The 12,690-nt window shown below is 42.0% G+C and overlaps 1 protein-coding gene and 1 long non-coding RNA gene across 3 annotated transcripts in view; one reads left to right on the top strand and one right to left on the bottom strand.

Moving 5' to 3' along the window:
- LOC105982893 overlaps positions 1 to 6,400 on the top strand; it is an 11,088-nt gene extending 4,688 nt beyond the window's left edge. Inside the window, exons 2-3 of the long non-coding RNA XR_001174929.1 lie at positions 263 to 450; positions 6,267 to 6,400. This is a non-coding gene — a long non-coding RNA (uncharacterized LOC105982893). The remainder of the gene's footprint in view (positions 1 to 262; positions 451 to 6,266) is intronic.
- Znrf1 (zinc and ring finger 1, E3 ubiquitin protein ligase) overlaps positions 1 to 12,690 on the bottom strand; it is a 90,475-nt gene that overhangs the window by 28,958 nt on the left and 48,827 nt on the right. The window lies entirely within an intron of this gene.

Genomic DNA, 12,690 nt, shown 5'->3' with positions numbered 1-12,690 from the left:
CTCTACCACTTGAGCCACAGCGCCACTTCCAGCTTTTTTCTTTTTTCTTATGTGGTGCTGAGGAATTGAACCCAGGGCCTCGGGCATGCAAGGCAAGCACTCTACCACTGAGCCAACTTCCCAGCCCTGCATCCAGATTTTTGAGTTGTTAAATTCTAAGATGTGTATGGCTTAGAACCAATGAATATATGAAAAACACATACTTGAGCAGACTCAATCACATGCCCAATAAAGTTATTCCTGTTTATTTGCTGTAAACCAGAACTGGCTCGATGGGAGCTGCTTCAGCTGGGAACAAAGGGAAGGAATACACCCTTCGTGTGCACTGAAGGGTCCCATTACTCAAACCTGCCCTGCTGCATGGCAAGTCCAGGCTGTAAGTCCAGCATTCCAGCAGTGTGAAGAACAAGAAAAGCATCTGTCAGCAGCAGGAGCTCAAGCTACTCACTGGTAATTTTCGTTTTGACATTCTAACCCATTTCTTCCAGGGACAAGGGTTCCTTGGGAGGGAGAGAATGAGAGGTAGGGACAAGGGCAGGATGATCTGATGGCATGAGCCTAAGCAGGTTTAAGAAGATGGAAATGATTAAAAAAGAAGGAGAAAAGAAAAGTGAGAGAAGGGGTGGGGGTTAGGAGCAATGGGTGACGATGTTGTCAGACACTTTGTACTCATATACTGTTTTGTAGAATGGGAACTTCTTTGTGCAACCACTTAAAGATAATTTAAAAATTTTAGAAAAGAAGATGGAAATGTGTCAATCAAGTTCCCAATGTTGATTTATAGTTCCTTGTCACCTGGCTACCATGATCAGGCAGGTTTAGGGGTTTCCAACTACCACCAAAAAGGATGTTGTAAAGTCTTCAGGGGGAACAGTTGACTTGCATTTTGGAGGTATCTTATTTAAAGAATAGAACATCTGTTAAAGGAGAAAGACTGTATGCAAATCTCCAGCCAGAATTTCTTCTAGTTCTTAGCCATTAGGGATTACCTACAGATAAGCAATCAGGATAGACATGCGTGGCCAAAAGTGCTCAGTTATTTCACTGGATACCACATTCTTCTCCCACCTCCATCCACATCAGTCCCCAACATACCACGCACCTATGCTCTTTGGACCCCATAACTCACAATTGTTGGTGTCTAGGCCATGTCTGAGAATCCTCTTACGAATGAGCTCAATTCCCCAGCCTATGCCATATAAAATCAGCAGCAAAGAGTAGGGCCAATAGCCAGCTCATCTCAAAAAATTAAAACAAAGTACCCAAGGCAACAATAAAAACTGGTCTCTGAGCAAAAAATGCAGTTATCAGATCTGTAATATCTGTAGACTGTTTCTTCATTACAATAGAAAGCAGTATCATTTCTCCCAGTTGGGAGGGTAGGGCAAATGCTGGAGCAGAATACCCACCTTGCAGGTTGAGCCTCATTTGTAGCAGGTTCCCCCCAAAATTCCCCAAAGAAACAGGATTGGCTTAGGAATTGCCCTGCAGTACACCTGCTTCTCCACTGTATATAAAATGTATTCCAAGTCCTTGGATCTTTATTAATATAGTTAAAAAACCTAATCTTTATGTAGCCCTTTTTTATATTGTACACACATGTGCACACATGCAGGTGTGTATGTCAGTTTGGAGGAACAAAGGAGCATTAGAAAAGAAAAGGGACAAAGACAACTACATAGAACTACTAGTTCATTTGTGAGTTCCCACTAGCTGATTGAAATTTTTCACGGATGAAAAAGAATATGCTTGAATACTTTATTAGATTATGTTAAGCATAGTATCTGATTCATTAGCAATTGGACAACTGCACTCATATTCAAGCAACTGCTCTTATGGAATAAAACCATTGGCCTGTATGGTATAACTAAACAAAGATTAATGCCAAAGATTAATGCCGGCCTTCATGTCTCTGGAGGTCCACAGCTCCCACTATATACAATCCCAGGTTGCAGAGCACATGCTGCAATATTAATTTCACAGAAACTATCAGCTCAAGCTTGGGCCCTGGCACACAGCAACACTGCAGGTTTGGCTTTGTGCTTGAATCTAGACTGGCCTCCTCTACATCAGAGCAACCTCTGCACAGTTGTACCTCCAACACTGAAGTAGAGGCAAGAACTCAGATGACACAGTCCTGTAGAACACAACTGTGGCCTGAAATGGCATCTAAAAAAGAAGAAGAAGAAGCCAAAAAAAGAATAGTCTGGAGTTGCTTTCAAAGCTCAACAGCAGGGCAGCGATCAACCTATCAAAGGGAACTATGCGGAAGCAAAAAGGCCCCCATGCTTCAGCCTTGCTTTTCTGTCACCTACAACTAAGATGATCACTGAGAAAAAAATGCAAAGACCCTATAGAGCTACAAGGTACTGACTCAAAGGTCCAAAGGAATTTCCTGGAGACTCTCTGGACACAAAGCACAAAGGAGAAGGATCATGAACTCTATGCTCCCAAAATAGTGCATAGGCTCTACTAAGGCAAAGTATACTGCTTTATTGTTTTTCCCCCACTCTGGCTCAGATGACGTGAATCTAGTAGGTAAAAATGGGAGCAAGGAGGGTGGAAAGCTAACATGGAAGCAGGACCCTGAGGATGATCCAAGGTCAAGGGATTCTGAATGATAAGAAATCTGCTCAGAAAGCACAGTGTCTGTGATATGAGTGACATCAATTAAGCAGTTGTCAGTAGACAAAACATTAAGCCAAAGTAGCCTCTGTACTGGACCTTCCAAGCACATGCTTATGAAGTAAGAGAACTACATATGCTTGAAATGTCTTCCCCACATTCACACGAAGACTAGTTTTACATTGATTTTGATATTTCCCTATTTCAAGTCAGCACATAAACTTCTCAGAATAATGGCTTAAAGAACATAAATATCAACAAATGCCATTAACTGAAATGCATGGAAACAATTTAAAACGTTAAGTATCCAGATAGAACACTATGGCACACAAATGAGTTCAGAATTCTAGAGTTCAAGTGCTGTCTCTCTGTTCATGAATAATAAAGCCAAAGGAAAGTCACTCACTTCACCATCCTGAGCTTCCATTTTGTCCTCTGTAAAACAGGAATATTTTTTACCAACCTAACCATGAAATCAGAGCATGTGTGTACATAGCTAAACCAATGTGTGATAGGCAGAATAAAGCCCTCCTTCCAAACTGTCCACATCCCAATCTCCAAAATCTATACATGTCTCCTTACATAGAAAAAAGGACTATGCAGATAAATTAAAAAAATTTTTTTTGGTCAGTCGTGGGGCCTGAACGCTGGGCCTGGGCGCTGTCCCTCAGCTCTTCAGCTGAAGGCTAGCACTCTACCACTTGAGCGTCAGCCCCACTTCCGGCTTTTTCTGCTTATATGGTGCTGAGGAATCAAACCCGGGGCCTCATGCATGTAAGGCAAGCACTCTACCACTGAGCCACCTTCCCAGCCCCAATTAAAACTCTTAAAATGGGAGGAGAATCTCTCTCTCTTGCATCTAACTACTTACCTATCTACCTATCATCTAGAATGGTCCCAGGTTGTAATCCTCCCAATCTTAGCTTCCTGAGTAGCTAGATTTACGCGTATGGACCACTGTACCTATTTTAGGCTTTTTATCTCCAAAATGTAAGAAAACACATGTGCTGTTGAATTTGTGGTCATTTCTTACAGAAACAATAGAAAAAACTAACACAAAATGTTACAGGAAATACAATTATTCTTTCAAAGGACCAGAGTTAAAAAGGAGGAATAGTTGAGGTTCCTCGGTCCTGCTAATAATTATGAACCAAGGTATCTTGGTCAGTTTGGGCTGCAGATAGATTGTTTTAAAAGCATTTTCATCTTACAGTCCTAGAGGTAGGGAAGTCTAAGACCAAAATGCAGGCAAATATGGTATCTTCTTTCTGATTTGCAGACAACTGCCTTCCTGCTGTGTCCTTAATCGGTGCAAAGTGCTATCATTTCTTCTTTTTTTTTTATTATCATTTCTTCTTTTGAGGGCACAATCCATTATGGGTACTCCACCATAACCAGCATATCTAAAGCCAATTACCTCCCAAAGGTCCCGCTGGGGATCAAGGCTGTGATGTGAGTTAAAGGTGGGGCACAAACAGTCAATCACTCAGGGCATGCACCACTAGAATCTGTAGCTAGTAACCACATTCAGGTAGGATAAACAACTCAGTCAGTCTGTCCATTAATACTTATTCTACCTATTAAGTGATAATGAAATATGTCTAAACATTAAATATAACTTTTACTCTTGGTGAACTAATGAGCCATTAGGGAGGAGGAAACAAATAGCCAGAGAGCTTTCATTCTTTCTTGCTTTTCAAAGCCTTCAGCAGCTAACTAGTGATGCAATGAATACCTGGCTTCTTTTTTTTTTTGCCAGTCATGGGGCCTGAACTCTGGGCCTGGGCGCTGTCCCTCAGCTCTTCAGCTCAAGGCTAGTGCTCTACCACTGGAGCCACAGCGCCACTTCTGGCTTTTTCTGTTTATGTGGTGCTGAGGAATTGAAGCCAGGGCCTCATGCTTGCAAGGCATGCACTCTACCGCTGAGCTACCTTCCCAGCCCTGTATACCCAGCTTCTTGACCTGGATCCTCCTGAGATGGGCTCAGGATCAACCTCCAGAAATACTGTTAAGTTCTCAGTCACGGATGTCTTTTTAGGGTTATGGGTCCACAGATTTAGATTGTCCAAAAGGTCTAGAGGCTTACAGCCCCAAAGTCCAGAACCAGTGTTATAATGAGAGGAAGATTATAGGTAGAAGATTAAAACACATTTTCCTTGACAGAAGAAGGAAGAACACTGAAACAGGTCTCTAGGGCCCTACCTTTCACAATCAAGGTCATTTAATACTTGCTAAAGCATGTAAGAGGGGCATTTACAAGATGTTCCATTAAACACATTGCCCTGTCTAAGGAATCAGTGCACATGAGCCATTCCCCACCTTACACCTATGCTCTCAATCTCACCTACACCTCTAGCCTCATTTACAATCAAGCACCCAAAGCACTGCTGTTCATCTTGCTTCTTTTCTTCCAGTCCCTCTTTAACCTATTCCAATCCTCCAAATCTCCTTCACCATTATTCATTGGTGACTTCTATATAATAGCATCCTAAATTTAATTTGGACTCAGGGCCTTGTAATTGCTACGCAAGTGCTCTGCCATTTGAGCCACACTTACAAACCTTTAAAAAGAAAACCTTTTTTTTTTGTTATTGCCACCAAGCTATATCCCAGACCTCACAAAACCTTTTTTGCTTTATTTCTCAAATCGTCTTGTATTTCTGGCTCAGGCTTGCCTTAGACCACTATTCTTCCACCTATGTCTCCCCCTAGCTGGGGTTACAGACAAACCACCATGCCTAAATTGCTGAGATGAAGGTTTTGCTATTTTTTTGCCCACACTGGCCTTAAAACATGCTTCTCCCAATCTCTGCCTCCAGAGTAGCAAGGATTATAGCATGTCTGGCTAAAGTCACTCTTGAACACTCAGCAACATGTGAAAGATGAGCCTTTTCCCCCCTGCCCACTCCCTACCAATGTCACACCTGCTTTTTGGCCTCTCTCTGATACTCGCTTAGTCAACAATATCTAGAAAAGCCCCCACTCTCAACCCTCAGCTTCCACCCAGCAGTTTTATTTTCCTCTTAGCAATTACCGCTGCTGCACCTGCTGCCTGTTGCCCCCATTACAATATAAGCTCCTTATAGCTGTGTATCCAGAGCCTGGCATGTATGAGGCTCTTGAAAACATGTTAGATGAATGAATATCATACTTGTGGAGCTGTGGGGAAAAGGCTAGCGGTGCAACTGGAGGGAGAAAACACATTAAGTCTATATCAGTCTGCTGTTTGAGTCCATTCCCTGAAGAGGCTGCCTGTTCTACCACTCAAGGTTTCAGCAACTGCCACACCCTGGTGAGGGTTAAATAGGACAAGGGAAGCATGCTCAGAGTGGCAGTTAAGAATCCACTGTTGTCATGCTGCTTCCTGCCACCTGGGATTTTGATAAAGGGTACAGATAATCACATGTGCATGTGCCCAGACTGTGACCTCAGTGCCCCTGCCACCAGGCTGGGTTGTGGGTGGGAAGGGATCTGTTTTGGTTATCACCTGGGCAGGATTTGACAGTACTGGAGGGCAGGAAAGAGATCAGCCTCTGCCCCATTCTAAATCAAGTCATGCTGGGCAGAAGAACCTGTAGTTTCTCATTCCTCCAGCAAACAATAGCAAGTGGGGCCTCTCCATCTCCTTCTCCCCACCCCAGCCCACTGGAAGTGTCCCTAGTGCAGCCAGAAGAAGGGTGACCAGCGCTTTCTACCCAGGACACAGAATGAAAGGGAACCTCACAGCCATATCCTGGACAATGGAAACTTCTGAATGCTTTAGCAGCCTGATAAATTTCCTTTTTAAAACCCCCTTTTATTATGGTAATTTTCAAACAAATAAAATATAGGACTTAACAATAAAATCCCAGCCTTCTTCTCTCCTCTCTGAATGGTATCACTATAAAATTCTAGAGCCAGGCTGAAAGCTGGTATATCTGAAGCAAGCGTTTAACATTTATGGGAAGACAAGTTATATGATCTTAGTCCTCAGGGAACATTGTCTTAGGAAGTTCACTGGTCTATACTCTACCCCACATGTAGGTTCCTTCCCAAAGAAAAACTCATCTAGGTCAATCAGAAGACAGTAAAAGACATTTGTCTCAGCATCATGTCAGGCAGTCCAAATGGTGAATGGGCAGATTCCAGATAGAGCATGTACACTATAAAACAATACAGTGGACCTTGTACACCCACCAGGAGCAGGCATAAGCAATGGGCCACATTATATACAGGAAAGAGGAACAGAGTTAAGTAAGAAAAACAAACAAATAAAAGAATTGGTAGTCACTTACTTAATTTAAAAACATATACACACAGGGGCTGGGAAAGTGACTCAATGGTAGAATGTTTGCCTTGCATGTCTGAAGCCCTGGGTTCGATTCCTCAGCAACATATAAGGAGAAAAAGCCAGAAGTAGTGTTGTGGCTCAAGTGGTAGAGCACTAGCCTTGAGCTGAAGAGCTCAGAGACACTGCCCAGGCCCAGAGTTCAGGCCCCACAACTGACAAAAACAAAACAAAACAAAACAAAAACATATACACACAATTAGCAAAAATGCTAAGAAAACAAAATATACAAGACCCCCTATGTTCATACACTAAGTGACAATCCAAAACACTAATAAAAGAATACACATCACACACTTTAGAGTTGGCCATGGAGCAGAGGAGAATGAAGAATAGGAATAAAGGGACAAATCAACATAAGCATAAATAAAACTGAGGGGGAGGGAAGAAAAGAAGGAGAAAAATGAGGGAAGGGGTAACAAGTTAGACAAGAAATGTAATCACTACCTTATGTAACCCTTTTGTACATCACCTTGACAATAAAATTTAAAAAATAAAACTAATTTTAAAAAAAAGAAAGAAAAAGAGCACAAGTTAAAAAAAATGGGGGCTGGGAAGGTGGCTCAATGGTAGAGTACTTGCCTTGCATGCATGAGGCCCTGGGTTCAATTCCTCACACCACATAAGCAGAAAAACCCAGAAGTGGCACTGTGGCTCAAGTGGTAGAGCACTAGCCTTGAGCTGAAGAGCTGAGGGACAGCACCCAGGCCCAGAGTTTAGGCCCCATTACCGGCAAAAAAAAGAAAAAGAAAAAGAAACGGAGAGCAGCCTGACAGAACACGATAGGATGCCATGAATAAAACAGTATTAACTCAATTCCATGTATTAGAGGGAAGTTCCAGAGGATAATGGGAATAGGAATAAAAGCTCTTTGATAATAATAATAATTAAAAAAACTGACAATTGTAAAAGAAGCCTGGCCTTGATTTGCATTTTTTTTAATGCTTATTTCCTTTTTAAAAATGTTGACAGGTTAGAGTAGCAAAACTCACAGAAGTGAAAGCGGTAAAGCAGGGATGTGATATGGTAGGGGCTTGGTAAGCCGCACAGATGGTTTATAAATCATTCCAGAAACATTGTACATTACACAACTCTGATGGCTTGTATTTTAGAAATCCTACTCTGGCCTAAGGAGTGGCTAGGAGGGCACGAAAGCTTGCGGAATTGTTAAGTGTTTGCTGTGGCCATTCAGGCTATTGGTAGTAAGAATGGAAAGAAGCAGGCCTCACTGCCCTGCCAACCTCTGGTAAACATCAAGGTCCCCTATGCTATTGGTTCTCTGGGCTGGCTGCCTAATGGGCCATCTGGTGGACTGCAAATCCAGAAGGGACATCTGGTCGACCTGACTTTGAACAATTATTTACCCTGATTACCAAGTGTTTTTAGCATCTCCTAATAATTGTGCTAGGCCCTGGCAGAAAAACAGATTTAAAAAAATCTTTAAAGACTTTACTCTCTTGGACTTTGCTGATGATGGTTATACATGCCTATAATGCCAACGTTCACTCTGGAGGCTGAGGCAGGAGGATCTCAAACTTGAGGCCTTCCTGGGCTACACAGCGAGACATTGTCTAAAAACAAAATACATATCCCCAAACAAAACCAAAACCAAACAGACAAACAAAACAGTAGCAGCAGAAATAATGATTATTTTGGACATACCACATTTGAAGAATATGACAGACAAATAAGTAGAAATATCAAAGGCCCAGAAGGAAGATTTGGATTGCAGCTATTAGGCTACAAATAGTTAAAAAAAAAAAAAAAGGCAAAAGTAGGCAGAGTGTGGTAATTCCCGTTACTTCAGTGGTAGAGACCAAGAGGACCACAGTTTGAAGCCAGCCTGGGCAAAAAGTTAGTGAGAAACCATCTCAACAAATAAGCCAGGTAGAGTGATATGCTTGTCACCCTAGCCACATAGGAAGCATAAGTAAGAGGGTCCTAGTCTAAGGTTAACTCCAGGCCAAAGTATGCAACCCTATATGAAAACATAACTAAAAGGGAAAAAAAAAACAAACAAAACTTGGGCATCAGATTAGATCAAACCAGGAGAACTCATAAAGATCCAAGTCTGGCCCTAAGGAAGATAACCAAGGAGGGTAATTATTTTAAGGGATCATGTTTGAAGAGCCCATGGTGGCTACAGAAAATAATAGAGAACAACTAAGAATAATATTTACAGTACATCATACGGGGGACCAGAGAGAGGAACAAAAATCACAAAAACAAGTGATGTTCTCAAGCTCTATGGTATGTGCACAGTAGCTCTTCTTGGCTCCCCTTCCTTCCTTTTTCTTTCTAGAAAGGCAGTAAAGCTACTAAAGATTACCTCTTGACTTTGGTTACACTTAACTTGGATCTTTAGGAGGATAAACCAATTAAGCCTGTTTATACCTTTGGCTAGAGAAAGAATCTTTTTTTTTTCTTCACTTTTTTTTGGGCCTGATACCAAGAACGCAGTCTGAACCATGACATGTGACTCTAACAGAAAAAAAATAAGGCAATAGTCTAATAGTGGCAATAGTCTAAGGCCATCCCCATCTAAGGAAGCACAGCAACAGGATCAGCTGGGCACCTTAACTGAAGACTGCACTAGAATGAGGTTTTCTTATAGGCTTTGTTTTCTGTTCTCGATGCTTGTATTAGCATATGTAATACTATAATGATCAAGGCAACAGGATTGGGATAATTTCTCATTCCATGGAAGTCCATTTCCCTTTTCGCTATTTGAAAGCACAAGGACTACTGAGCAAGGTCCACAGGGCCAAGGTCCACATAAGTGAGACACGCTCACATAAGTGAGGACACACTTCTCATCCCCATGTCTCATCGGTTTCAGCCAAGGGGCTGTTTCATTCCCACATGATCAGTTCTGCAATCCAATGTCTGCAGTGGTGGTGTCCTATGCCCCTTGCTGGCACCTGTGAGGGGATAGCCAGGCACATGTGCTGCCCAGAAAACACACACAGTGAGCTGGGGCAGACTGGGGAGTCTGTTTTTCTGCAAGCCCTTTGGCATTCATAGATCCAAGACACATGAGGTGCCAAGCACTGCAAGAATAGCAGAGAACAGCCAGAAAATGTCTCTGTTCTATCTCCACAGCAGCTCTGTGCCTGCTGCTCACTTAACTTTTCTATCCACCCAGGAGACAGTGGGAGGGAGAGCACAGTGGGGAGAAAAAGGCAAGAACAGCCACATTTCTGGAACCCCTCCTTTGTGCCAGGCCAATTCTGGGTACTTTATCGTCATTGCTGCACTTAATCCCTTGAACCTCAGTGCTGACACATTATTACTTCTGGTTTATAGAAGAGAAAACTGAGGCACAGGGAAATGAGGATAAGATCTATGAGTAATTGGATCCCAATCTGGTAGGCAGACTCTAGCTCAACTTGGAAAGGAATAGCCTGAGGCAAGGTCGAGGGAGATAAAACAAAAAATTCAGACTTCTTGTTCAACCAAGGACTATACAAAATTAAGTTCTTATCACAAGGATCAGTTTGTAGGAGACTTGAGTGGTAGAAAAGTTTTCAGGAACAACATTCCTATATTGCTTGGGTGATACAGAAGTCAAGAGGAAGAGCTGCCAGCTGGGGCTGGTATTTCAACAAAAATTCTAAGCCAGAGGACCGTCTTTCTAGTTCATCAAGTGGAAGGAAGTAGATACACACAGAAGTCACAGTCGATCCAAAAGAAAGCCAGTTTCCCTCCTTCATTACTGGACAAAAGCAGAATTCAAAGTTAGGGCTTGTTATGGTATTTTTCTCTTACGATCCCTTCAAGAGGAAGTTTATTTTAATAAGGTCCTAGGGTTCTAGTTACAGGTGAACAAAAGGAATTGGAAATCCCTGAGCTTCACAAATGGAAAATATTGTAAGATATCAGAATTACCCATCAAAAAGTCTGTATTAAGGCCTAAGAGTATAGCTCAGTGGTAGAGCCCTTCTTAGTAAACATAAGGTCCAAAGTGCGATCACCAGCACTACTTTTGAAAGAAGTTTGTATGGTACTCACATAGTTAAACCAAAACTTCTGACTGAGGGCTCTCTGGAATTAAAAGGAGTTATTGAACCATTAAAGATATTAGCAAAAGCTGGGTGCCAGTGATTCACACCTGTACTCCTAGCTAATCAGGAGGCTGAGATCTGAGGATCATGGGTTGAATCCAGCCCGGGCAGAAAAGTCCCCATTGAATACGAAGAACCTCACAACTCTCTCTCTCTCTCTCTCTCACACACACACACACACACTCACACACACACACACACACACACACATTAACAAGTAAAGGACATAAAAATTTTGTGATTATTAGCAACAAGATTAAGATAGCAGTTGGAAATATGGACAGCCAAAGTACTTCTATATGGGACTGGGAAGGTGGCTCAGTGGTAGAGCCATGAGGCCCTGGGTTCAATTCCTCAGCACCACATAAGCAGAAAAAGCCAGAAGTGGCGCTGTGGCTCAAGTGGTAGAGCACTAGCCTTGAGCTGAAGAGCTGAGGGACAGTGCCCAGGCCCAGAGTTCAAGCCCCACGACCGACCAAAAAAAAAGAATTCTGACTAATATCTTTATATATTAAAACACCACACAATAACATGTGAAAGACTGGCAATATCAAGGGTTGGTGAGAGCGCAGAACTGTAAAGTAACTCATGTAATTTGGGAGACAGTCAAGTTAGTTCCATATAAAACCATCATATCCAGCCTACGACCGAAGCAGTTGCTCATCTACGTATTTATCGCCACCCCCTTCAATGAAAACACATGTTTACAAGTAGACATTTACAAGACTGTTTATCATGCCTTTATTTATAGCAAGCAAAAACTGGCAACAGCCCAAATGTCCATTAACAGGGTGGACAAAGAAACTGGTACATTCATAGAATATAAAATCAATCAGCAGTAAAAGGCAATGAGCTAGGGACATGTGCAACATGGATGAACATTAAAAGCATACCAAATGGACACAAAGAGCACACTGCAGGATTCCAATTAGAGGAAGTCCTTGGAAAGGCAAAACAAATAGACTGTGGGAAAAATCCGAAAAGAGACAGTCTCTAGGAGCTGGGATCGGAGGCACAAATTGACTAAGGAGGTGACGTGAGAACTTCCTAAAGTGATGAAAATGTTCTATATCTAGGCGACTGTTTAGATTATTTATATATATATATATATATATATATATATATATGCATGTCTGTGTGATATTCATCAAACAAAAACTTCAGAAGAGAGGCTTCACTGAACAACCTGTAAACAAATATTGAACTGCTGAAGCTTTTAAAGATAGCTGAGTTGAAACACATAAACTGTCTTGACTTTTGCGAATACTGGAAATTTTCTTAATGAACACCGGACAGTGTCAAGATGTGAGCTTGTTGTGAAGACGTGGCAGAAAGTAGGTGCTAGCTAGTGTAAAAACAGTGTCACAGAGGTCACACTTCGAATCTTTACATACCTTTCTTCTACTCAGAGCCATATAGATGCCTTGCTTTTTGCATTTCTTTTATCCTTAGGGGACCATAGATGAAATTTCACCATCTTCTAGATTCTTGGGGTAACATATAGGAAAACTGGGTTCAATGTGATTTCTTTTTCTTTTTCTTTTTTTTTTGTCGGTCGTGGGGCTTGAACTCTGGACTTGGGCGCTGTCCCTCAGCTCTTCAGCTCAAGGCGAGTGCTCTACCACTTGAGCTACAGCGCCACTTCCGGTTTTCTGGTGGTTTATTGGAGATAGG

The sequence above is a fragment of the Dipodomys ordii genome, unplaced genomic scaffold (assembly GCF_000151885.1).
Source record: "Dipodomys ordii isolate 6190 unplaced genomic scaffold, Dord_2.0 Scaffold18, whole genome shotgun sequence".
NCBI classification, from domain to species: Eukaryota; Metazoa; Chordata; class Mammalia; order Rodentia; family Heteromyidae; genus Dipodomys; species Dipodomys ordii.
This window is presented reverse-complemented; position numbering and strand designations above follow the sequence as displayed.